This window comes from Ambystoma mexicanum, chromosome 4p, assembly GCF_040938575.1.
Source record: "Ambystoma mexicanum isolate Mex_15411 chromosome 4p, UKY_AmexF1_1, whole genome shotgun sequence".
NCBI lineage: Eukaryota > Metazoa > Chordata > Amphibia > Caudata > Ambystomatidae > Ambystoma > Ambystoma mexicanum.
The window spans coordinates 784,137,865-784,157,085 of record NC_090927.1 but is presented as its reverse complement, the minus strand read 5'-3'; the positions used below and the strand labels follow the sequence as shown (position 1 = coordinate 784,157,085).

The 19,221-nt window shown below is 54.8% G+C and overlaps 21 non-coding genes across 21 annotated transcripts; all 21 read right to left on the bottom strand.

Annotated features, from left to right (window-relative positions):
* Window positions 1–95: 95 nt before the first annotated feature.
* On the bottom strand, window positions 96–286 carry LOC138460325 (U2 spliceosomal RNA). The gene has a single exon (XR_011263093.1). It is a non-coding gene; the product is annotated as a U2 spliceosomal RNA (small nuclear RNA).
* A 637-nt stretch (window positions 287–923) lies between these two features.
* On the bottom strand, window positions 924–1,114 carry LOC138460324 (U2 spliceosomal RNA). The gene has a single exon (XR_011263092.1). It is a non-coding gene; the product is annotated as a U2 spliceosomal RNA (small nuclear RNA).
* A 637-nt stretch (window positions 1,115–1,751) lies between these two features.
* Window positions 1,752–1,942, bottom strand: LOC138460321 (U2 spliceosomal RNA). The gene has a single exon (XR_011263090.1). It is a non-coding gene; the product is annotated as a U2 spliceosomal RNA (small nuclear RNA).
* A 637-nt stretch (window positions 1,943–2,579) lies between these two features.
* LOC138460320 (U2 spliceosomal RNA) lies at window positions 2,580–2,770 on the bottom strand. The gene has a single exon (XR_011263089.1). It is a non-coding gene; the product is annotated as a U2 spliceosomal RNA (small nuclear RNA).
* A 637-nt stretch (window positions 2,771–3,407) lies between these two features.
* Window positions 3,408–3,598, bottom strand: LOC138460319 (U2 spliceosomal RNA). The gene has a single exon (XR_011263088.1). It is a non-coding gene; the product is annotated as a U2 spliceosomal RNA (small nuclear RNA).
* A 637-nt stretch (window positions 3,599–4,235) lies between these two features.
* On the bottom strand, window positions 4,236–4,426 carry LOC138460318 (U2 spliceosomal RNA). The gene has a single exon (XR_011263087.1). It is a non-coding gene; the product is annotated as a U2 spliceosomal RNA (small nuclear RNA).
* Window positions 4,427–5,063: 637 nt separating this feature from the next.
* Window positions 5,064–5,254, bottom strand: LOC138460317 (U2 spliceosomal RNA). Its single transcript, XR_011263086.1, has one exon. It is a non-coding gene; the product is annotated as a U2 spliceosomal RNA (small nuclear RNA).
* A 637-nt stretch (window positions 5,255–5,891) lies between these two features.
* Window positions 5,892–6,079, bottom strand: LOC138460347 (U2 spliceosomal RNA). Its single transcript, XR_011263115.1, has one exon. It is a non-coding gene; the product is annotated as a U2 spliceosomal RNA (small nuclear RNA).
* Window positions 6,080–6,716: 637 nt separating this feature from the next.
* Window positions 6,717–6,907, bottom strand: LOC138460316 (U2 spliceosomal RNA). The gene has a single exon (XR_011263084.1). It is a non-coding gene; the product is annotated as a U2 spliceosomal RNA (small nuclear RNA).
* Window positions 6,908–7,544: 637 nt separating this feature from the next.
* Window positions 7,545–7,735, bottom strand: LOC138460315 (U2 spliceosomal RNA). Its single transcript, XR_011263083.1, has one exon. It is a non-coding gene; the product is annotated as a U2 spliceosomal RNA (small nuclear RNA).
* A 634-nt stretch (window positions 7,736–8,369) lies between these two features.
* Window positions 8,370–8,560, bottom strand: LOC138460314 (U2 spliceosomal RNA). Its single transcript, XR_011263082.1, has one exon. It is a non-coding gene; the product is annotated as a U2 spliceosomal RNA (small nuclear RNA).
* A 631-nt stretch (window positions 8,561–9,191) lies between these two features.
* Window positions 9,192–9,382, bottom strand: LOC138460313 (U2 spliceosomal RNA). Its single transcript, XR_011263081.1, has one exon. It is a non-coding gene; the product is annotated as a U2 spliceosomal RNA (small nuclear RNA).
* Window positions 9,383–10,019: 637 nt separating this feature from the next.
* LOC138460311 (U2 spliceosomal RNA) lies at window positions 10,020–10,210 on the bottom strand. The gene has a single exon (XR_011263080.1). It is a non-coding gene; the product is annotated as a U2 spliceosomal RNA (small nuclear RNA).
* Window positions 10,211–10,847: 637 nt separating this feature from the next.
* LOC138460309 (U2 spliceosomal RNA) lies at window positions 10,848–11,038 on the bottom strand. Its single transcript, XR_011263078.1, has one exon. It is a non-coding gene; the product is annotated as a U2 spliceosomal RNA (small nuclear RNA).
* A 637-nt stretch (window positions 11,039–11,675) lies between these two features.
* LOC138460308 (U2 spliceosomal RNA) lies at window positions 11,676–11,866 on the bottom strand. The gene has a single exon (XR_011263077.1). It is a non-coding gene; the product is annotated as a U2 spliceosomal RNA (small nuclear RNA).
* Window positions 11,867–12,491: 625 nt separating this feature from the next.
* LOC138460307 (U2 spliceosomal RNA) lies at window positions 12,492–12,682 on the bottom strand. The gene has a single exon (XR_011263076.1). It is a non-coding gene; the product is annotated as a U2 spliceosomal RNA (small nuclear RNA).
* A 637-nt stretch (window positions 12,683–13,319) lies between these two features.
* Window positions 13,320–13,510, bottom strand: LOC138460306 (U2 spliceosomal RNA). The gene has a single exon (XR_011263075.1). It is a non-coding gene; the product is annotated as a U2 spliceosomal RNA (small nuclear RNA).
* Window positions 13,511–14,147: 637 nt separating this feature from the next.
* Window positions 14,148–14,333, bottom strand: LOC138460369 (U2 spliceosomal RNA). Its single transcript, XR_011263125.1, has one exon. It is a non-coding gene; the product is annotated as a U2 spliceosomal RNA (small nuclear RNA).
* A 2,603-nt stretch (window positions 14,334–16,936) lies between these two features.
* LOC138460305 (U2 spliceosomal RNA) lies at window positions 16,937–17,127 on the bottom strand. Its single transcript, XR_011263073.1, has one exon. It is a non-coding gene; the product is annotated as a U2 spliceosomal RNA (small nuclear RNA).
* A 637-nt stretch (window positions 17,128–17,764) lies between these two features.
* Window positions 17,765–17,955, bottom strand: LOC138460304 (U2 spliceosomal RNA). The gene has a single exon (XR_011263072.1). It is a non-coding gene; the product is annotated as a U2 spliceosomal RNA (small nuclear RNA).
* A 617-nt stretch (window positions 17,956–18,572) lies between these two features.
* Window positions 18,573–18,763, bottom strand: LOC138460303 (U2 spliceosomal RNA). Its single transcript, XR_011263071.1, has one exon. It is a non-coding gene; the product is annotated as a U2 spliceosomal RNA (small nuclear RNA).
* Window positions 18,764–19,221: the final 458 nt, after the last annotated feature.

Genomic DNA, 19,221 nt, shown 5'->3' with positions numbered 1-19,221 from the left:
ATTTGCATAAGTACAGATATATTTTGCCGTGTGTGCTCTTCTTTTTCAAGAATCGCCCAAGTCTTTCTTTTTGACAGCTTTGTTTTCCCCGAGTGGGGAAGTGCACCAGTCCTGGAGGTACTGCAATACCAGGTTGATGCGTGGAGTGGACAGAGCAAGCTCCCATTCCATCTCCCTGTTCCAAAAATCAATTTAATATATGGTCCCCAGATAGAGGACGTATCAGATATTAAACTGATAAGAACAGATACTACACTTGATCTTAGCCAAAAGGCCGAGAAGCGATGCCCCGAAAGGGTCCGTCGGAAAGAGCGCTGCTCGGCAGCTCCCCCGCTGACTCGGAGTCGCCCTCTGCCGTAGACTCCCAGGCACCTCGGAGGCGGCCGGGCCTAGCGTGCGTTTGCATGAAAGACCAGCAGCCCCGGGTCCGTTTTTGCATGGCTCCGCCCCCACATCTCCAGCAGCCTCGCTGCCAGGGCCCAAAGTCACCCCGAGCTGCCCGGGGGGCAGGCTCCTCCGAGCGCCCACCTTAGATAAGGCTTGGCCGTTCGTGGCCGTTCGGGGCCGGCAGGGGCGAGGAAGGAAGGAAGGAAGGAAGCAGGGCAAGGACAGTGTCCCCCATGCTCTCCTCCTCCTCCGGCTGGCTGGCTGGCTGGCTGGCTGGCTGGCTGGCTGGCTGGCTGGCTGGCGGCTCCCCTGAAAAAGGAGCCAAACGGCAGACTTTTTTCCTTCCGACAACTTGCTCCAAGACACGGAATGTTCAACAGGACATCTAAACAAAAAAGAAGGAAGAAAGGGAAAAAAAAAAATAAATAAATAAAAAAAATAATTTGCATAAGTACAGATATATTTTGCCGTGTGTGCTCTTCTTTTTCAAGAATCGCCCAAGTCTTTCTTTTTGACAGCTTTGTTTTCCCCGAGTGGGGAAGTGCACCAGTCCTGGAGGTACTGCAATACCAGGTTGATGCGTGGAGTGGACAGAGCAAGCTCCCATTCCATCTCCCTGTTCCAAAAATCAATTTAATATATGGTCCCCAGATAGAGGACGTATCAGATATTAAACTGATAAGAACAGATACTACACTTGATCTTAGCCAAAAGGCCGAGAAGCGATGCCCCGAAAGGGTCCGTCGGAAAGAGCGCTGCTCGGCAGCTCCCCCGCTGACTCGGAGTCGCCCTCTGCCGTAGACTCCCAGGCACCTCGGAGGCGGCCGGGCCTAGCGTGCGTTTGCATGAAAGACCAGCAGCCCCGGGTCCGTTTTTGCATGGCTCCGCCCCCACATCTCCAGCAGCCTCGCTGCCAGGGCCCAAAGTCACCCCGAGCTGCCCGGGGGGCAGGCTCCTCCGAGCGCCCACCTTAGATAAGGCTTGGCCGTTCGTGGCCGTTCGGGGCCGGCAGGGGCGAGGAAGGAAGGAAGGAAGGAAGCAGGGCAAGGACAGTGTCCCCCATGCTCTCCTCCTCCTCCGGCTGGCTGGCTGGCTGGCTGGCTGGCTGGCTGGCTGGCTGGCTGGCTGGCGGCTCCCCTGAAAAAGGAGCCAAACGGCAGACTTTTTTCCTTCCGACAACTTGCTCCAAGACACGGAATGTTCAACAGGACATCTAAACAAAAAAGAAGGAAGAAAGGGAAAAAAAAAAATAAATAAATAAAAAAAATAATTTGCATAAGTACAGATATATTTTGCCGTGTGTGCTCTTCTTTTTCAAGAATCGCCCAAGTCTTTCTTTTTGACAGCTTTGTTTTCCCCGAGTGGGGAAGTGCACCAGTCCTGGAGGTACTGCAATACCAGGTTGATGCGTGGAGTGGACAGAGCAAGCTCCCATTCCATCTCCCTGTTCCAAAAATCAATTTAATATATGGTCCCCAGATAGAGGACGTATCAGATATTAAACTGATAAGAACAGATACTACACTTGATCTTAGCCAAAAGGCCGAGAAGCGATGCCCCGAAAGGGTCCGTCGGAAAGAGCGCTGCTCGGCAGCTCCCCCGCTGACTCGGAGTCGCCCTCTGCCGTAGACTCCCAGGCACCTCGGAGGCGGCCGGGCCTAGCGTGCGTTTGCATGAAAGACCAGCAGCCCCGGGTCCGTTTTTGCATGGCTCCGCCCCCACATCTCCAGCAGCCTCGCTGCCAGGGCCCAAAGTCACCCCGAGCTGCCCGGGGGGCAGGCTCCTCCGAGCGCCCACCTTAGATAAGGCTTGGCCGTTCGTGGCCGTTCGGGGCCGGCAGGGGCGAGGAAGGAAGGAAGGAAGGAAGCAGGGCAAGGACAGTGTCCCCCATGCTCTCCTCCTCCTCCGGCTGGCTGGCTGGCTGGCTGGCTGGCTGGCTGGCTGGCTGGCTGGCTGGCGGCTCCCCTGAAAAAGGAGCCAAACGGCAGACTTTTTTCCTTCCGACAACTTGCTCCAAGACACGGAATGTTCAACAGGACATCTAAACAAAAAAGAAGGAAGAAAGGGAAAAAAAAAAATAAATAAATAAAAAAAATAATTTGCATAAGTACAGATATATTTTGCCGTGTGTGCTCTTCTTTTTCAAGAATCGCCCAAGTCTTTCTTTTTGACAGCTTTGTTTTCCCCGAGTGGGGAAGTGCACCAGTCCTGGAGGTACTGCAATACCAGGTTGATGCGTGGAGTGGACAGAGCAAGCTCCCATTCCATCTCCCTGTTCCAAAAATCAATTTAATATATGGTCCCCAGATAGAGGACGTATCAGATATTAAACTGATAAGAACAGATACTACACTTGATCTTAGCCAAAAGGCCGAGAAGCGATGCCCCGAAAGGGTCCGTCGGAAAGAGCGCTGCTCGGCAGCTCCCCCGCTGACTCGGAGTCGCCCTCTGCCGTAGACTCCCAGGCACCTCGGAGGCGGCCGGGCCTAGCGTGCGTTTGCATGAAAGACCAGCAGCCCCGGGTCCGTTTTTGCATGGCTCCGCCCCCACATCTCCAGCAGCCTCGCTGCCAGGGCCCAAAGTCACCCCGAGCTGCCCGGGGGGCAGGCTCCTCCGAGCGCCCACCTTAGATAAGGCTTGGCCGTTCGTGGCCGTTCGGGGCCGGCAGGGGCGAGGAAGGAAGGAAGGAAGGAAGCAGGGCAAGGACAGTGTCCCCCATGCTCTCCTCCTCCTCCGGCTGGCTGGCTGGCTGGCTGGCTGGCTGGCTGGCTGGCTGGCTGGCTGGCGGCTCCCCTGAAAAAGGAGCCAAACGGCAGACTTTTTTCCTTCCGACAACTTGCTCCAAGACACGGAATGTTCAACAGGACATCTAAACAAAAAAGAAGGAAGAAAGGGAAAAAAAAAAATAAATAAATAAAAAAAATAATTTGCATAAGTACAGATATATTTTGCCGTGTGTGCTCTTCTTTTTCAAGAATCGCCCAAGTCTTTCTTTTTGACAGCTTTGTTTTCCCCGAGTGGGGAAGTGCACCAGTCCTGGAGGTACTGCAATACCAGGTTGATGCGTGGAGTGGACAGAGCAAGCTCCCATTCCATCTCCCTGTTCCAAAAATCAATTTAATATATGGTCCCCAGATAGAGGACGTATCAGATATTAAACTGATAAGAACAGATACTACACTTGATCTTAGCCAAAAGGCCGAGAAGCGATGCCCCGAAAGGGTCCGTCGGAAAGAGCGCTGCTCGGCAGCTCCCCCGCTGACTCGGAGTCGCCCTCTGCCGTAGACTCCCAGGCACCTCGGAGGCGGCCGGGCCTAGCGTGCGTTTGCATGAAAGACCAGCAGCCCCGGGTCCGTTTTTGCATGGCTCCGCCCCCACATCTCCAGCAGCCTCGCTGCCAGGGCCCAAAGTCACCCCGAGCTGCCCGGGGGGCAGGCTCCTCCGAGCGCCCACCTTAGATAAGGCTTGGCCGTTCGTGGCCGTTCGGGGCCGGCAGGGGCGAGGAAGGAAGGAAGGAAGGAAGCAGGGCAAGGACAGTGTCCCCCATGCTCTCCTCCTCCTCCGGCTGGCTGGCTGGCTGGCTGGCTGGCTGGCTGGCTGGCTGGCTGGCTGGCGGCTCCCCTGAAAAAGGAGCCAAACGGCAGACTTTTTTCCTTCCGACAACTTGCTCCAAGACACGGAATGTTCAACAGGACATCTAAACAAAAAAGAAGGAAGAAAGGGAAAAAAAAAAATAAATAAATAAAAAAAATAATTTGCATAAGTACAGATATATTTTGCCGTGTGTGCTCTTCTTTTTCAAGAATCGCCCAAGTCTTTCTTTTTGACAGCTTTGTTTTCCCCGAGTGGGGAAGTGCACCAGTCCTGGAGGTACTGCAATACCAGGTTGATGCGTGGAGTGGACAGAGCAAGCTCCCATTCCATCTCCCTGTTCCAAAAATCAATTTAATATATGGTCCCCAGATAGAGGACGTATCAGATATTAAACTGATAAGAACAGATACTACACTTGATCTTAGCCAAAAGGCCGAGAAGCGATGCCCCGAAAGGGTCCGTCGGAAAGAGCGCTGCTCGGCAGCTCCCCCGCTGACTCGGAGTCGCCCTCTGCCGTAGACTCCCAGGCACCTCGGAGGCGGCCGGGCCTAGCGTGCGTTTGCATGAAAGACCAGCAGCCCCGGGTCCGTTTTTGCATGGCTCCGCCCCCACATCTCCAGCAGCCTCGCTGCCAGGGCCCAAAGTCACCCCGAGCTGCCCGGGGGGCAGGCTCCTCCGAGCGCCCACCTTAGATAAGGCTTGGCCGTTCGTGGCCGTTCGGGGCCGGCAGGGGCGAGGAAGGAAGGAAGGAAGGAAGCAGGGCAAGGACAGTGTCCCCCATGCTCTCCTCCTCCTCCGGCTGGCTGGCTGGCTGGCTGGCTGGCTGGCTGGCTGGCTGGCTGGCTGGCGGCTCCCCTGAAAAAGGAGCCAAACGGCAGACTTTTTTCCTTCCGACAACTTGCTCCAAGACACGGAATGTTCAACAGGACATCTAAACAAAAAAGAAGGAAGAAAGGGAAAAAAAAAAATAAATAAATAAAAAAAATAATTTGCATAAGTACAGATATATTTTGCCGTGTGTGCTCTTCTTTTTCAAGAATCGCCCAAGTCTTTCTTTTTGACAGCTTTGTTTTCCCCGAGTGGGGAAGTGCACCAGTCCTGGAGGTACTGCAATACCAGGTTGATGCGTGGAGTGGACAGAGCAAGCTCCCATTCCATCTCCCTGTTCCAAAAATCAATTTAATATATGGTCCCCAGATAGAGGACGTATCAGATATTAAACTGATAAGAACAGATACTACACTTGATCTTAGCCAAAAGGCCGAGAAGCGATGCCCCGAAAGGGTCCGTCGGAAAGAGCGCTGCTCGGCAGCTCCCCCGCTGACTCGGAGTCGCCCTCTGCCGTAGACTCCCAGGCACCTCGGAGGCGGCCGGGCCTAGCGTGCGTTTGCATGAAAGACCAGCAGCCCCGGGTCCGTTTTTGCATGGCTCCGCCCCCACATCTCCAGCAGCCTCGCTGCCAGGGCCCAAAGTCACCCCGAGCTGCCCGGGGGGCAGGCTCCTCCGAGCGCCCACCTTAGATAAGGCTTGGCCGTTCGTGGCCGTTCGGGGCCGGCAGGGGCGAGGAAGGAAGGAAGGAAGGAAGCAGGGCAAGGACAGTGTCCCCCATGCTCTCCTCCTCCTCCGGCTGGCTGGCTGGCTGGCTGGCTGGCTGGCTGGCTGGCTGGCTGGCTGGCGGCTCCCCTGAAAAAGGAGCCAAACGGCAGACTTTTTTCCTTCCGACAACTTGCTCCAAGACACGGAATGTTCAACAGGACATCTAAACAAAAAAGAAGGAAGAAAGGGAAAAAAAAAAATAAATAAATAAAAAAAATAATTTGCATAAGTACAGATATATTTTGCCGTGTGTGCTCTTCTTTTTCAAGAATCGCCCAAGTCTTTCTTTTTGACAGCTTTGTTTTCCCCGAGTGGGGAAGTGCACCAGTCCTGGAGGTACTGCAATACCAGGTTGATGCGTGGAGTGGACAGAGCAAGCTCCCATTCCATCTCCCTGTTCCAAAAATCAATTTAATATATGGTCCCCAGATAGAGGACGTATCAGATATTAAAATAAGAACAGATACTACACTTGATCTTAGCCAAAAGGCCGAGAAGCGATGCCCCGAAAGGGTCCGTCGGAAAGAGCGCTGCTCGGCAGCTCCCCCGCTGACTCGGAGTCGCCCTCTGCCGTAGACTCCCAGGCACCTCGGAGGCGGCCGGGCCTAGCGTGCGTTTGCATGAAAGACCAGCAGCCCCGGGTCCGTTTTTGCATGGCTCCGCCCCCACATCTCCAGCAGCCTCGCTGCCAGGGCCCAAAGTCACCCCGAGCTGCCCGGGGGGCAGGCTCCTCCGAGCGCCCACCTTAGATAAGGCTTGGCCGTTCGTGGCCGTTCGGGGCCGGCAGGGGCGAGGAAGGAAGGAAGGAAGGAAGCAGGGCAAGGACAGTGTCCCCCATGCTCTCCTCCTCCTCCGGCTGGCTGGCTGGCTGGCTGGCTGGCTGGCTGGCTGGCTGGCTGGCTGGCGGCTCCCCTGAAAAAGGAGCCAAACGGCAGACTTTTTTCCTTCCGACAACTTGCTCCAAGACACGGAATGTTCAACAGGACATCTAAACAAAAAAGAAGGAAGAAAGGGAAAAAAAAAAATAAATAAATAAAAAAAATAATTTGCATAAGTACAGATATATTTTGCCGTGTGTGCTCTTCTTTTTCAAGAATCGCCCAAGTCTTTCTTTTTGACAGCTTTGTTTTCCCCGAGTGGGGAAGTGCACCAGTCCTGGAGGTACTGCAATACCAGGTTGATGCGTGGAGTGGACAGAGCAAGCTCCCATTCCATCTCCCTGTTCCAAAAATCAATTTAATATATGGTCCCCAGATAGAGGACGTATCAGATATTAAACTGATAAGAACAGATACTACACTTGATCTTAGCCAAAAGGCCGAGAAGCGATGCCCCGAAAGGGTCCGTCGGAAAGAGCGCTGCTCGGCAGCTCCCCCGCTGACTCGGAGTCGCCCTCTGCCGTAGACTCCCAGGCACCTCGGAGGCGGCCGGGCCTAGCGTGCGTTTGCATGAAAGACCAGCAGCCCCGGGTCCGTTTTTGCATGGCTCCGCCCCCACATCTCCAGCAGCCTCGCTGCCAGGGCCCAAAGTCACCCCGAGCTGCCCGGGGGGCAGGCTCCTCCGAGCGCCCACCTTAGATAAGGCTTGGCCGTTCGTGGCCGTTCGGGGCCGGCAGGGGCGAGGAAGGAAGGAAGGAAGGAAGCAGGGCAAGGACAGTGTCCCCCATGCTCTCCTCCTCCTCCGGCTGGCTGGCTGGCTGGCTGGCTGGCTGGCTGGCTGGCTGGCTGGCTGGCGGCTCCCCTGAAAAAGGAGCCAAACGGCAGACTTTTTTCCTTCCGACAACTTGCTCCAAGACACGGAATGTTCAACAGGACATCTAAACAAAAAAGAAGGAAGAAAGGGAAAAAAAAAAATAAATAAATAAAAAAAATAATTTGCATAAGTACAGATATATTTTGCCGTGTGTGCTCTTCTTTTTCAAGAATCGCCCAAGTCTTTCTTTTTGACAGCTTTGTTTTCCCCGAGTGGGGAAGTGCACCAGTCCTGGAGGTACTGCAATACCAGGTTGATGCGTGGAGTGGACAGAGCAAGCTCCCATTCCATCTCCCTGTTCCAAAAATCAATTTAATATATGGTCCCCAGATAGAGGACGTATCAGATATTAAACTGATAAGAACAGATACTACACTTGATCTTAGCCAAAAGGCCGAGAAGCGATGCCCCGAAAGGGTCCGTCGGAAAGAGCGCTGCTCGGCAGCTCCCCCGCTGACTCGGAGTCGCCCTCTGCCGTAGACTCCCAGGCACCTCGGAGGCGGCCGGGCCTAGCGTGCGTTTGCATGAAAGACCAGCAGCCCCGGGTCCGTTTTTGCATGGCTCCGCCCCCACATCTCCAGCAGCCTCGCTGCCAGGGCCCAAAGTCACCCCGAGCTGCCCGGGGGGCAGGCTCCTCCGAGCGCCCACCTTAGATAAGGCTTGGCCGTTCGTGGCCGTTCGGGGCCGGCAGGGGCGAGGAAGGAAGGAAGGAAGGAAGCAGGGCAAGGACAGTGTCCCCCATGCTCTCCTCCTCCTCCTGGCTGGCTGGCTGGCTGGCTGGCTGGCTGGCTGGCTGGCTGGCTGGCGGCTCCCCTGAAAAAGGAGCCAAACGGCAGACTTTTTTCCTTCCGACAACTTGCTCCAAGACACGGAATGTTCAACAGGACATCTAAACAAAAAAGAAGGAAGAAAGGGAAAAAAAAAAATAAATAAATAAAAAAAATAATTTGCATAAGTACAGATATATTTTGCCGTGTGTGCTCTTCTTTTTCAAGAATCGCCCAAGTCTTTCTTTTTGACAGCTTTGTTTTCCCCGAGTGGGGAAGTGCACCAGTCCTGGAGGTACTGCAATACCAGGTTGATGCGTGGAGTGGACAGAGCAAGCTCCCATTCCATCTCCCTGTTCCAAAAATCAATTTAATATATGGTCCCCAGATAGAGGACGTATCAGATATTAAACTGATAAGAACAGATACTACACTTGATCTTAGCCAAAAGGCCGAGAAGCGATGCCCCGAAAGGGTCCGTCGGAAAGAGCGCTGCTCGGCAGCTCCCCCGCTGACTCGGAGTCGCCCTCTGCCGTAGACTCCCAGGCACCTCGGAGGCGGCCGGGCCTAGCGTGCGTTTGCATGAAAGACCAGCAGCCCCGGGTCCGTTTTTGCATGGCTCCGCCCCCACATCTCCAGCAGCCTCGCTGCCAGGGCCCAAAGTCACCCCGAGCTGCCCGGGGGGCAGGCTCCTCCGAGCGCCCACCTTAGATAAGGCTTGGCCGTTCGTGGCCGTTCGGGGCCGGCAGGGGCGAGGAAGGAAGGAAGGAAGGAAGCAGGGCAAGGACAGTGTCCCCCATGCTCTCCTCCTCCTCCGGCTGGCTGGCTGGCTGGCTGGCTGGCTGGCTGGCTGGCTGGCTGGCGTCCCCTGAAAAAGGAGCCAAACGGCAGACTTTTTTCCTTCCGACAACTTGCTCCAAGACACGGAATGTTCAACAGGACATCTAAACAAAAAAGAAGGAAGAAAGGGAAAAAAAAAAATAAATAAATAAAAAAAATAATTTGCATAAGTACAGATATATTTTGCCGTGTGTGCTCTTCTTTTTCAAGAATCGCCCAAGTCTTTCTTTTTGACAGCTTTGTTTTCCCCGAGTGGGGAAGTGCACCAGTCCTGGAGGTACTGCAATACCAGGTTGATGCGTGGAGTGGACAGAGCAAGCTCCCATTCCATCTCCCTGTTCCAAAAATCAATTTAATATATGGTCCCCAGATAGAGGACGTATCAGATATTAAACTGATAAGAACAGATACTACACTTGATCTTAGCCAAAAGGCCGAGAAGCGATGCCCCGAAAGGGTCCGTCGGAAAGAGCGCTGCTCGGCAGCTCCCCCGCTGACTCGGAGTCGCCCTCTGCCGTAGACTCCCAGGCACCTCGGAGGCGGCCGGGCCTAGCGTGCGTTTGCATGAAAGACCAGCAGCCCCGGGTCCGTTTTTGCATGGCTCCGCCCCCACATCTCCAGCAGCCTCGCTGCCAGGGCCCAAAGTCACCCCGAGCTGCCCGGGGGGCAGGCTCCTCCGAGCGCCCACCTTAGATAAGGCTTGGCCGTTCGTGGCCGTTCGGGGCCGGCAGGGGCGAGGAAGGAAGGAAGGAAGGAAGCAGGGCAAGGACAGTGTCCCCCATGCTCTCCTCCTCCTCCGGCTGGCTGGCTGGCTGGCTGGCTGGCTGGCTGGCTGGCTGGCTGGCTGGCGGCTCCCCTGAAAAAGGAGCCAAACGGCAGACTTTTTTCCTTCCGACAACTTGCTCCAAGACACGGAATGTTCAACAGGACATCTAAACAAAAAAGAAGGAAGAAAGGGAAAAAAAAAAATAAATAAATAAAAAAAATAATTTGCATAAGTACAGATATATTTTGCCGTGTGTGCTCTTCTTTTTCAAGAATCGCCCAAGTCTTTCTTTTTGACAGCTTTGTTTTCCCCGAGTGGGGAAGTGCACCAGTCCTGGAGGTACTGCAATACCAGGTTGATGCGTGGAGTGGACAGAGCAAGCTCCCATTCCATCTCCCTGTTCCAAAAATCAATTTAATATATGGTCCCCAGATAGAGGACGTATCAGATATTAAACTGATAAGAACAGATACTACACTTGATCTTAGCCAAAAGGCCGAGAAGCGATGCCCCGAAAGGGTCCGTCGGAAAGAGCGCTGCTCGGCAGCTCCCCCGCTGACTCGGAGTCGCCCTCTGCCGTAGACTCCCAGGCACCTCGGAGGCGGCCGGGCCTAGCGTGCGTTTGCATGAAAGACCAGCAGCCCCGGGTCCGTTTTTGCATGGCTCCGCCCCCACATCTCCAGCAGCCTCGCTGCCAGGGCCCAAAGTCACCCCGAGCTGCCCGGGGGGCAGGCTCCTCCGAGCGCCCACCTTAGATAAGGCTTGGCCGTTCGTGGCCGTTCGGGGCCGGCAGGGGCGAGGAAGGAAGGAAGGAAGGAAGCAGGGCAAGGACAGTGTCCCCCATGCTCTCCTCCTCCTCCGGCTGGCTGGCTGGCTGGCTGGCTGGCTGGCTGGCTGGCTGGCTGGCTGGCGGCTCCCCTGAAAAAGGAGCCAAACGGCAGACTTTTTTCCTTCCGACAACTTGCTCCAAGACACGGAATGTTCAACAGGACATCTAAACAAAAAAGAAGGAAGAAAGGGAAAAAAAAAAATAAATAAATAAAAAAAATAATTTGCATAAGTACAGATATATTTTGCCGTGTGTGCTCTTCTTTTTCAAGAATCGCCCAAGTCTTTCTTTTTGACAGCTTTGTTTTCCCCGAGTGGGGAAGTGCACCAGTCCTGGAGGTACTGCAATACCAGGTTGATGCGTGGAGTGGACAGAGCAAGCTCCCATTCCATCTCCCTGTTCCAAAAATCAATTTAATATATGGTCCCCAGATAGAGGACGTATCAGATATTAAACTGATAAGAACAGATACTACACTTGATCTTAGCCAAAAGGCCGAGAAGCGATGCCCCGAAAGGGTCCGTCGGAAAGAGCGCTGCTCGGCAGCTCCCCCGCTGACTCGGAGTCGCCCTCTGCCGTAGACTCCCAGGCACCTCGGAGGCGGCCGGGCCTAGCGTGCGTTTGCATGAAAGACCAGCAGCCCCGGGTCCGTTTTTGCATGGCTCCGCCCCCACATCTCCAGCAGCCTCGCTGCCAGGGCCCAAAGTCACCCCGAGCTGCCCGGGGGGCAGGCTCCTCCGAGCGCCCACCTTAGATAAGGCTTGGCCGTTCGTGGCCGTTCGGGGCCGGCAGGGGCGAGGAAGGAAGGAAGGAAGGAAGCAGGGCAAGGACAGTGTCCCCCATGCTCTCCTCCTCCTCCGGCTGGCTGGCTGGCTGGCTGGCTGGCTGGCTGGCTGGCTGGCTGGCTGGCGGCTCCCCTGAAAAAGGAGCCAAACGGCAGACTTTTTTCCTTCCGACAACTTGCTCCAAGACACGGAATGTTCAACAGGACATCTAAACAAAAAAGAAGGAAGAAAGGGAAAAAAAAAAATAAATAAATAAAAAAAATAATTTGCATAAGTACAGATATATTTTGCCGTGTGTGCTCTTCTTTTTCAAGAATCGCCCAAGTCTTTCTTTTTGACAGCTTTGTTTTCCCCGAGTGGGGAAGTGCACCAGTCCTGGAGGTACTGCAATACCAGGTTGATGCGTGGAGTGGACAGAGCAAGCTCCCATTCCATCTCCCTGTTCCAAAAATCAATTTAATATATGGTCCCCAGATAGAGGACGTATCAGATATTAAACTGATAAGAACAGATACTACACTTGATCTTAGCCAAAAGGCCGAGAAGCGATGCCCCGAAAGGGTCCGTCGGAAAGAGCGCTGCTCGGCAGCTCCCCCGCTGACTCGGAGTCGCCCTCTGCCGTAGACTCCCAGGCACCTCGGAGGCGGCCGGGCCTAGCGTGCGTTTGCATGAAAGACCAGCAGCCCCGGGTCCGTTTTTGCATGGCTCCGCCCCCACATCTCCAGCAGCCTCGCTGCCAGGGCCCAAAGTCACCCCGAGCTGCCCGGGGGGCAGGCTCCTCCGAGCGCCCACCTTAGATAAGGCTTGGCCGTTCGTGGCCGTTCGGGGCCGGCAGGGGCGAGGAAGGAAGGAAGGAAGGAAGCAGGGCAAGGACAGTGTCCCCCATGCTCTCCTCCTCCTCCGGCTGGCTGGCTGGCTGGCTGGCTGGCTGGCTGGCTGGCGGCTCCCCTGAAAAAGGAGCCAAACGGCAGACTTTTTTCCTTCCGACAACTTGCTCCAAGACACGGAATGTTCAACAGGACATCTAAACAAAAAAGAAGGAAGAAAGGGAAAAAAAAAAATAAATAAATAAAAAAAATAATTTGCATAAGTACAGATATATTTTGCCGTGTGTGCTCTTCTTTTTCAAGAATCGCCCAAGTCTTTCTTTTTGACAGCTTTGTTTTCCCCGAGTGGGGAAGTGCACCAGTCCTGGAGGTACTGCAATACCAGGTTGATGCGTGGAGTGGACAGAGCAAGCTCCCATTCCATCTCCCTGTTCCAAAAATCAATTTAATATATGGTCCCCAGATAGAGGACGTATCAGATATTAAACTGATAAGAACAGATACTACACTTGATCTTAGCCAAAAGGCCGAGAAGCGATGCCCCGAAAGGGTCCGTCGGAAAGAGCGCTGCTCGGCAGCTCCCCCGCTGACTCGGAGTCGCCCTCTGCCGTAGACTCCCAGGCACCTCGGAGGCGGCCGGGCCTAGCGTGCGTTTGCATGAAAGACCAGCAGCCCCGGGTCCGTTTTTGCATGGCTCCGCCCCCACATCTCCAGCAGCCTCGCTGCCAGGGCCCAAAGTCACCCCGAGCTGCCCGGGGGGCAGGCTCCTCCGAGCGCCCACCTTAGATAAGGCTTGGCCGTTCGTGGCCGTTCGGGGCCGGCAGGGGCGAGGAAGGAAGGAAGGAAGGAAGCAGGGCAAGGACAGTGTCCCCCATGCTCTCCTCCTCCTCCGGCTGGCTGGCTGGCTGGCTGGCTGGCTGGCTGGCTGGCTGGCTGGCTGGCGGCTCCCCTGAAAAAGGAGCCAAACGGCAGACTTTTTTCCTTCCGACAACTTGCTCCAAGACACGGAATGTTCAACAGGACATCTAAACAAAAAAGAAGGAAGAAAGGGAAAAAAAAAAATAAATAAATAAAAAAAATAATTTGCATAAGTACAGATATATTTTGCCGTGTGTGCTCTTCTTTTTCAAGAATCGCCCAAGTCTTTCTTTTTGACAGCTTTGTTTTCCCCGAGTGGGGAAGTGCACCAGTCCTGGAGGTACTGCAATACCAGGTTGATGCGTGGAGTGGACAGAGCAAGCTCCCATTCCATCTCCCTGTTCCAAAAATCAATTTAATATATGGTCCCCAGATAGAGGACGTATCAGATATTAAACTGATAAGAACAGATACTACACTTGATCTTAGCCAAAAGGCCGAGAAGCGATGCCCCGAAAGGGTCCGTCGGAAAGAGCGCTGCTCGGCAGCTCCCCCGCTGACTCGGAGTCGCCCTCTGCCGTAGACTCCCAGGCACCTCGGAGGCGGCCGGGCCTAGCGTGCGTTTGCATGAAAGACCAGCAGCCCCGGGTCCGTTTTTGCATGGCTCCGCCCCCACATCTCCAGCAGCCTCGCTGCCAGGGCCCAAAGTCACCCCGAGCTGCCCGGGGGGCAGGCTCCTCCGAGCGCCCACCTTAGATAAGGCTTGGCCGTTCGTGGCCGTTCGGGGCCGGCAGGGGCGAGGAAGGAAGGAAGGAAGGAAGCAGGGCAAGGACAGTGTCCCCCATGCTCTCCTCCTCCTCCGGCTGGCTGGCTGGCTGGCTGGCTGGCTGGCTGGCTGGCTGGCTGGCTGGCGGCTCCCCTGAAAAAGGAGCCAAACGGCAGACTTTTTTCCTTCCGACAACTTGCTCCAAGACACGGAATGTTCAACAGGACATCTAAACAAAAAAGAAGGAAGAAAGGGAAAAAAAAAAATAAATAAATAAAAAAAATAATTTGCATAAGTACAGATATATTTTGCCGTGTGTGCTCTTCTTTTTCAAGAATCGCCCAAGTCTTTCTTTTTGACAGCTTTGTTTTCCCCGAGTGGGGAAGTGCACCAGTCCTGGAGGTACTGCAATACCAGGTTGATGCGTGGAGTGGACAGAGCAAGCTCCCATTCCATCTCCCTGTTCCAAAAATCAATTTAATATATGGTCCCCAGATAGAGGACGTATCAGATATTAAACTGATAAGAACAGATTTTTTTTTTTTTTTTTTTTTTTTGAACGGTCTCCACATCTCCCCTTACAACCGTCCCATTCCTCCAGCAAGGTAGGGTGTACTACATTGCGACTATATGCCAATTAGTTTTCCAATTAAAGGTTCTCACGGGTTATCCGTATATTGGTTTAGGAACTATCGCAAAGGGAGGCTTCGAGCACGGTCCCCCTAGACGCTTGTGCCCGAGCCTGACTTTGTCGACTTTTTCCTCTGGAAAGGAATCAGGTCATGTTAAGTTATGTTGTACATTACTTACGTATCCTCGTCATGCCGCCTCGCGTGCGGCCAACGATTCTTTCGTTTTCTCCACTCAGAGGTGGGTCCTGTTTGAGAAAAAGCACAAGAACATGTTGTGTAAATGTACATTTACTCACTCTCCGTCGTCGTCGTCGTCCTCTGGCCCGTCGATGATTGCGTAGTCTCTCAGGAGGCTGTGGATCATCCGGCGGCAGGATTCCGTCGTCATCTCTTTCTTCCCTACCACCAGGCGGTTTCTGGAAAATAGGAGCACATCTTTTACGCAGCACAGGATTCTCCAGCAGGCCTGGATGTCTTCCTGTGCGTGGGTCCCCGGGAACAAACCGTACATCACTGCGTCGGCATTGATGTTTGCTGTCGGGATCTTGCCCCCTAGTTCTGTGGCCAAGTCCCGCATCAAGTTGCGTGCGTAGGGGCAATCCCAGAGGAGGTGGTACTCTGTCTCGTCCGCCGTGCAGCCCCGGGGGCAGTTTTTGAAGCGGTTGAGACCTCTGGCGTGCATGAACGCTCGCACCGGCAGACCCCCCTGGATGGCCATCCAGGCTACGTCTTTGTGCTTGTTCGTGAGCCGTTTCGATGCCACATTGCCCCATACGCGCTCTGCGGCCTCTGATGATAGGGTCCTGATCTGCTCGCAAACGTCCCTGTCACGAATGCTTTTGTGGATGGCCCCATTCTTCCACTGGTCCGGCGCCGCCGCCTCCAGCTGGAATTCCCGTACAAAACGCTCCGCCTCGGCATAGTACCAGGGGGCCGTCCAGTTGTAGGGGATCCTGGTGTCCCACACTACCCATCCCAGCCTCCGCCATACCGGGAGTAGGAAGAAGCGGGCCATCAGGAAGCCTACGTGACTTTCATCACTGCTCCTCAGCGTGAGCCTCACGCAGTTGCAGGTGAAGAAGCCTCTCAGCATGGTGGGGATGTCCGGCACCCCCTTCCCGCCTTTGTCGTGTGTCTTGATCATGGTTGCTCTCTTCACCCTATCCATCTTGGAGTTCCAGATGAAGTAGAATACCATCCTCGTGATGGTTTTTGCGGTGGACTTCGGCACCGGCCAGACCTGTGCCAGGTACTGTAGGACCGGGAGCACGTCGTTTGCCAGAGCCAGCGTCTTCCCCTCTATGGTCAGCTTCCGCAAGCTCCATAGCCCTAGTTTTTGTTTGGCTTTCGCCACGCGTTCATCCCATGACCTTTTTGCGGCCCCTTCGTAGCCGAACCACACACCCAGGATTTTCATGTGGGCCGGTCTGATGGGGAAGGGCAGAGGGTCGTACACTGGATCCCAGTCTCCGAAGAGCATGGCCTCTGACTTGGTGCAGTTTATCTTGGCCCCTGTCGCCTTGCCGAAGTCCTCGCAGGTCCTTACGAGGGCCTTGACCGAGCACCCGTCTGTGCAGAAGACGGTAACGTCGTCCATGTACAGGGAGCACTTCACTTCCCCCTTGCCTTCGCTGCCCGGAACTTTCACCCCTCGTATGCCCTTGTCTTGCCGGATGTGTTCCGCCAGAAGCTCGATGACGCAGACGAACAGCAAGGGTGAGAGTGGGCAGCCCTGTCTGACACCCGACTCCACCGGGAAGGAGTCTGCCTTCCACCCGTTTACCATTGCGCTGCTGAAGATGTCTCGGTACATGGTCCGCACCATGTCACAGAAGAAGTCTCCCAGACCCATCGCTCGCAGGGCACGGTCCATGAACTCGTGGGACACTCTATCGAAAGCCTTTTCCTGATCGAGGCTTACCAGGGCCGCTCGGACCCTGCGGTCCCTGACGTACTCGATCGTGTCTCTGACCAGGGCCAAGGCACCTCGGAGGCGGCCGGGCCTAGCGTGCGTTTGCATGAAAGACCAGCAGCCCCGGGTCCGTTTTTGCATGGCTCCGCCCCCACATCTCCAGCAGCCTCGCTGCCAGGGCCCAAAGTCACCCCGAGCTGCCCGGGGGGCAGGCTCCTCCGAGCGCCCACCTTAGATAAGGCTTGGCCGTTCGTGGCCGTTCGGGGCCGGCAGGGGCGAGGAAGGAAGGAAGGAAGGAAGCAGGGCAAGGACAGTGTCCCCCATGCTCTCCTCCTCCTCCGGCTGGCTGGCTGGCTGGCTGGCTGGCTGGCTGGCTGGCTGGCTGGCTGGCGGCTCCCCTGAAAAAGGAGCCAAACGGCAGACTTTTTTCCTTCCGACAACTTGCTCCAAGACACGGAATGTTCAACAGGACATCTAAACAAAAAAGAAGGAAGAAAGGGAAAAAAAAAAATAAATAAATAAAAAAAATAATTTGCATAAGTACAGATATATTTTGCCGTGTGTGCTCTTCTTTTTCAAGAATCGCCCAAGTCTTTCTTTTTGACAGCTTTGTTTTCCCCGAGTGGGGAAGTGCACCAGTCCTGGAGGTACTGCAATACCAGGTTGATGCGTGGAGTGGACAGAGCAAGCTCCCATTCCATCTCCCTGTTCCAAAAATCAATTTAATATATGGTCCCCAGATAGAGGACGTATCAGATATTAAACTGATAAGAACAGATACTACACTTGATCTTAGCCAAAAGGCCGAGAAGCGATGCCCCGAAAGGGTCCGTCGGAAAGAGCGCTGCTCGGCAGCTCCCCCGCTGACTCGGAGTCGCCCTCTGCCGTAGACTCCCAGGCACCTCGGAGGCGGCCGGGCCTAGCGTGCGTTTGCATGAAAGACCAGCAGCCCCGGGTCCGTTTTTGCATGGCTCCGCCCCCACATCTCCAGCAGCCTCGCTGCCAGGGCCCAAAGTCACCCCGAGCTGCCCGGGGGGCAGGCTCCTCCGAGCGCCCACCTTAGATAAGGCTTGGCCGTTCGTGGCCGTTCGGGGCCGGCAGGGGCGAGGAAGGAAGGAAGGAAGGAAGCAGGGCAAGGACAGTGTCCCCCATGCTCTCCTCCTCCTCCGGCTGGCTGGCTGGCTGGCTGGCTGGCTGGCTGGCTGGCTGGCTGGCTGGCGGCTCCCCTGAAAAAGGAGCCAAACGGCAGACTTTTTTCCTTCCGACAACTTGCTCCAAGACACGGAATGTTCAACAGGACATCTAAACAAAAAAGAAGGAAGAAAGGGAAAAAAAAAAATAAATAAATAAAAAAAATAATTTGCATAAGTACAGATATATTTTGCCGTGTGTGCTCTTCTTTTTCAAGAATCGCCCAAGTCTTTCTTTTTGACAGCTTTGTTTTCCCCGAGTGGGGAAGTGCACCAGTCCTGGAGGTACTGCAATACCAGGTTGATGCGTGGAGTGGACAGAGCAAGCTCCCATTCCATCTCCCTGTTCCAAAAATCAATTTAATATATGGTCCCCAGATAGAGGACGTATCAGATATTAAACTGATAAGAACAGATACTACACTTGATCTTAGCCAAAAGGCCGAGAAGCGATGCCCCGAAAGGGTCCGTCGGAAAGAGCGCTGCTCGGCAGCTCCCCCGCTGACTCGGAGTCGCCCTCTGCCGTAGACTCCCAGGCACCTCGGAGGCGGCCGGGCCTAGCGTGCGTTTGCATGAAAGACCAGCAGCCCCGGGTCCGTTTTTGCATGGCTCCGCCCCCACATCTCCAGCAGCCTCGCTGCCAGGGCCCAAAGTCACCCCGAGCTGCCCGGGGGGCAGGCTCCTCCGAGCGCCCACCTTAGATAAGGCTTGGCCGTTCGTGGCCGTTCGGGGCCGGCAGGGGCGAGGAAGGAAGGAAGGAAGGAAGCAGGGCAAGGACAGTGTCCCCCATGTCCCCTCCTCCGGCTGGCTGGCTGGCTGGCTGGCTGGCTGGCTGGCGGCTCCCCTGAAAAAGGAGCCAAACGGCAGACTTTTTTCCTTCCGACAACTTGCTCCAAGACACGGAATGTTCAACAGGACATCTAAACAAAAAAGAAGGAAGAAAGGGAAAAAAAAAAATAAATAAATAAAAAAAATAATTTGCATAAGTACAGATATATTTTGCCGTGTGTGCTCTTCTTTTTCAAGAATCGCCCAAGTCTTTCTTTTTGACAGCTTTGTTTTCCCCGAGTGGGGAAGTGCACCAGTCCTGGAGGTACTGCAATACCAGGTTGATGCGTGGAGTGGACAGAGCAAGCTCCCATTCCATCTCCCTGTTCCAAAAATCAATTTAATATATGGTCCCCAGATAGAGGACGTATCAGATATTAAACTGATAAGAACAGATACTACACTTGATCTTAGCCAAAAGGCCGAGAAGCGATGCCCCGAAAGGGTCCGTCGGAAAGAGCGCTGCTCGGCAGCTCCCCCGCTGACTCGGAGTCGCCCTCTGCCGTAGACTCCCAGGCACCTCGGAGGCGGCCGGGCCTAGCGTGCGTTTGCATGAAAGACCAGCAGCCCCGGGTCCGTTTTTGCATGGCTCCGCCCCCACATCTCCAGCAGCCTCGCTGCCAGGGCCCAAAGTCACCCCGAGCTGCCCGGGGGGCAGGCTCCTCCGAGCGCCCACCTTAGATAAGGCTTGGCCGTTCGTGGCCGTTCGGGGCCGGCAGGGGCGAGGAAGGAAGGAAGGAAGGAAGCAGGGCAAGGACAGTGTCCCCCATGCTCTCCTCCTCCTCCGGCTGGCTGGCTGGCTGGCTGGCTGGCTGGCTGGCTGGCGGCTCCCCTGAAAAAGGAGCCAAACGGCAGACTTTTTTCCTTCCGACAACTTGCTCCAAGACACGGA